Genomic DNA, 4,831 nt, shown 5'->3' with positions numbered 1-4,831 from the left:
TATCTACTATTTATTTATCTATTGTCACACATCTGTAGACTATGGGAAAATCTTTGATACATAAGTAGGTTGCAGGTTATTTACAGTGCAAGGGTAGCGTTAGTGTTAAGTGCTTTCGGCTTCACACTGACACTGAATTTGTGTTATATAAATCAGGTGTGAAGGTCCAAACTGGGTCTGGAGTGAAACTCTGCACTCCAGGGAGTCTCAGTCCACTCAGTTCTGGTGCAAGGTCAGACTTTGCACCAACACTACAGTTGTAGCTTAATTGTGCTCTTAATTTCCCGTTCCATGGAAACACTACTGCGATCAGGAATATCTTGCTCACTGTCTCCACACCAAAACAGAGCCAATGAACAATCAGAAACTACCAAAAAATAATTCAAAAATGTTTTCAAAGATCTGAGGGGCCATACTAGTTCCTAAAAATACAATTTATAATACAAAATAGTAATTATGAAATTAAATGACCAAACTTGCCCATGGTACCTCAGCAATGCATGGACATGTGCACAGACCCGTTCTCCTGAGTGCTGCCAAATCCTAGGCCCCAAACCTCAGCCCCCTCCCCAACTGCTGCCAGATCCCAGCTATCCCTCCCGCAGTGATGTCTATCAGTTTGTTGATGAACCATTCAAATCACTCAATGTTTTCTGAAAAACTTTTCACCCATCATATTTTCTGTTCAAAATAAGGCTTTGGAGAGATGACGCCTTGTGAAGGAAAATCAGAGCCAGCACGAATGTCCCGATTGCAAGGGGGTGAATAGGGAATTGAATCTTCGCAAAATACCAGTGACATAAGTTCCAGTATTCCGGTTGCAGCGGTAATGGGGGAATAATAAATCAGAACAGCAGCATCGCCACTGAGTATCTGCAATGATGGTGGCTGATTTGAAATAAGATTGAAAAGAAGAAAGTGGGAAGAAAAACTCTGCAGCATCACATATGCAGCCAGTGGGGTCAGCGAACTGGCACGTGAGATTTGGAGTCACAGTGTGTGATAGAGGTTGCTTCTGGGAGCAAAATTTAGGCAGCAAAGCCTAAATGAACAATAGGTGGTGCTGGCAAACCAGGAGTAAGCATTAATGTTTTTTGACCAATGTATACGATATACGTAATCATATGAAGGATTTTATTAATTGTTTTTTTATGGGTTTGCTATGCTACAAATGGGAGAAAGGCCAAGGCTTCTTCGGCAGCACCTCCCATACCAGAGACCTCCATCACCTAGGACAAGGGCACGGCTGCATGGGAACACCACCCCCTTCAAGTTCTCCTCTAGATCACACACCTTCCCAACTTGGACATATATTGCTGTTCCTTCATTGTCACTGGGTCAATTTCCAGGAACTCCCTATCTAACAGCATTGTGGGAGTACCTTCACTAGTGGTTCAAGGCGGCAGCTCACCACCACCTTCTCAAGGTCAACCAGGGATGGGCAATAAATGACAGACTTGCCAATAATGTTCACGTACTGAGAAGGAATATAAAAAAAATTAAAGATAGCAGTTCAAAGCAACATATCCATCTTTTCTTTCAAGTGACAGGTTTGGTTCCCATCTGCTTTAATTGGTAGATTTCCCTCTGTGCTGATGCTCAATTTGCTGGTGCTTTGGTAGTTTTCATTGTGGATTCCAAGTTATCGTATTAATGTTTAATAATATTACTAGTAAATTTCCTGTGATTTTACTGAAATATCTTTTAGCTGGGTTTGTTAGAACAGGCCAAGAGGTTACAGCGCCACCCCTGGAGCAAGAAAGAATTAGCAGGGTTACAATAAAAGGTGTTACCCAATGATTTCACTGTACTTGGGGATTGATAGCTTTACCAGCTCAAGAATTTTCTATAGATATTTTTAATTACAAATATTCTAATTATATATAATCATAGAATCTTACAACACAGAAGGCCAGTCAGCCCATCGTGTCTGTGCTAGCTTTTTAAAAAGAGCTATGCAATTAGTCCCACTCTACTGCTCCTTCCCCATAGCCGTGCAAATTTTTCCACTTCAAGTATTTATCCAATTCCCTTTTGAACGTTATTATTGAATCTGCTTCCACTACCCTATCAGGCAGCGCATTCCAGATCATAGCAACTCAATGCGTAAAACAAAACATCTCATCTCCCTTCTGGTTCTGCTGTCAATTATCTTAAATCCGAATCCTCTGGTTACTGACCCACCCACCAGTGCAGAGTTTCTCCATATTTACTCTACCCATAATTTTGAACACCTATTAAATCACCCCTTAAAAGAAAAAAAAGCTTGCATTTATATAGCACCTTTCACATTTGTGCATTCTTTTGCTTCAGGCATTAATTATATTGCAAAATACAATGAGAAGCAGCATTCACAATATATATGACATATGGGATTGTTCTCCTTACTCGCTTCAGAGTCAGAAAGTTGAGGGTTCAAGCCCACAACTCCAGAGACAAAATCTAGGCTGACACCCCAGTGCTGCATTGTCGGAGGTGCCTTCTTTCAGATTAAGACGTTAAACTGAAGCCCCATCTGTCCTCTCAGGTGACTGTAAAAGATTCCATGTCATTATTCGATCAAGAGCAAGGCAGTTCTCCCCAGTGTCCTATTCAATATTTATCCTTCAACCAACACCTAAATCAGATGATCTAGTCATTATCGCATTGCTGTTTGTTGGACCTTGGTGTGCACAACATGGCTGCTGTGTCTCCCTACATTACAACAGTGACTACACTTCAGAAGTACTTCTTGGCTGTAAAGCACTTTGGGATGTCCGGAGGTTGTGAAAGGCACTATATAAATGCAAGTTCTTTCTTACTTTTTGCTCCACTGTCTACACAGCAGTACTTTCAAGTTATGAAAGATGCTGTTAACTCTCAAATTATCCACCACCTTTAAAAAAAAGTTATTTCCGAATCCCTGATCACCAGTATGATTTTTCAGTATGACCATTCTGCTCTGATCTTGTGACCTATATTACTCTGCTCCTGAATACTTAGGTGATAGGGTTAGAGGAAGTAGGAAGGTAGGCTCGTGTGGAACATAAAATGCCGGCATAGACCAGGCCCGTTTCTGTGCTGTAGTTTTATCATATCTCGATGTAACCTGAACATTGGCAAAGCCTTCGACAAGACCGTGCACTCCTGAACAAGTTGTCATAAGGCCTCTCATCAAAGCCAAGTTCACAGCTATCTGCTTTCCTCTTAAACCTCTTCATCTATGTGGCAGATTCTTTTTCACTCATTCTTTTTCTATTAACTGATGATTCCTTCTCTTCCACTTATTCCTGTCATATGATCTTCTGTTTTCATCCAATTCAATCCACTCTTCTGCTTGTTATTGCACTCAATATTTAACTTCGTTCAGATCACACATATTTAGTGCTCACAACCTCCTGCCCTTTTCCAGTACAATGGTTGAATCACACTTTAATCTCCCTGAATGCCCTTCAATGTGGGGAGGGGAAAGATGATGATAATTTGGTGTCTTTCAATTTTCCCAGACAGTTAATCCCTGCAGTTACAAGAAAAAGCTCATCACCCAGTAAGCAAATCCTTGGTGACCTCTATGGCAAGTGCTCCTACACCCATCTTGTTCCTTCTAAGCGCCAAATGCAGTGACTTACACACACTTTCGCCTCCCATCATCCCCATTGTATTGACATCAAGACTCGCCGTATAGCTCGTACTCAAACTCTTCATTTCCAAGTGCTTGAAACTAGAACTCCTTACCTCTGTCTTTCTTCCCCTACAATCTTCAGACATTTAAATCCAGGCTTACTATCACTTGTACACCATCCCCTGGTGTACCTAATTTTCCTTCACACTCAAATCCTGGAGCATGACCTGTTTTTGTGGTGTTTATTGGCACCGTACCCATTTGAGTGCCCAGTAAAGCTGCTTTCCCCGACCCATTTTGAAGTATTTCACTATATTGCAGTCTCGCATGTAAAATTTGACAGGAATGGAAACAATTTTCACCGTCATGTCAGCTGCTTTTCCCGTCTCTGCATAAAATAGTTTTCACGTTAACAAACTCTTCCATGCCCTCAAGCCATTCCATCTCTGCGACCTCCTCCAGCCCCATGTCGCAGCTTGCACCATCTGCTATTCAGAGTCTGGACTGCTCACCCACCCCGTCCCCCATCCTTTGGTTCTATCAGCGATCGAGGCTTCATGGTCTGGAACTCTCGCCTGTCTTACTATATTTCTCTCTAACTTCAAATGACCCAGAAAGTGTACGAGGTCCCTAATTAATTTCTTGCTCAATGATGGACTTGAGCAAGGCCAATTCCACCAGCTGCCATCTCCGAGGGCATCCTTTGGTCTCTTAACTTATGATTTTCTGCACTGCACTTTCCATTCTCATTTAATCTATTGCACGTTAAGAGAGCGAAAAGTAAGCACGCACAACTTGGAAAACCACTGCGTTTTGGTGAGGGGAAAGATTTTACGCTTTTTTTTGCTCTCTGTTTCCACCCCTCCCCCCAAGGCTTGGACCAGCTATGGCTAAGTGGGCAGATGGGTAATCTGCTTCCAGCTATATAACAATGCTCTGAACTGGCAACCAAGAGAGACACAAGCTGCTCACTGGAATTCTCCTTGCAGAGAGGCACCTCCTGATCCCTGCTGCGTAGATCCCCATGACAACACTGAAATCAGCAATTCCCGCAAGGGGGGGGGGGGGGGGGGGGGGGGGGGAGAGTTGTTGCCACTGCACCCCCCATCAAGCTCATCTCAAACATCTTCATGACAAGACCAAGTTTTACCAAAGGTTAGACATTTGTTTAGATCATCAACAACTTCGAAGCAACAGATAAAACACAAAATCGAAGATCTGACCACCCAG

The sequence above is a fragment of the Heptranchias perlo genome, chromosome 4, assembly GCF_035084215.1.
Source record: "Heptranchias perlo isolate sHepPer1 chromosome 4, sHepPer1.hap1, whole genome shotgun sequence".
Lineage (NCBI taxonomy): Eukaryota > Metazoa > Chordata > Chondrichthyes > Hexanchiformes > Hexanchidae > Heptranchias > Heptranchias perlo.
Note: the sequence above shows the minus strand (reverse complement) of the source record.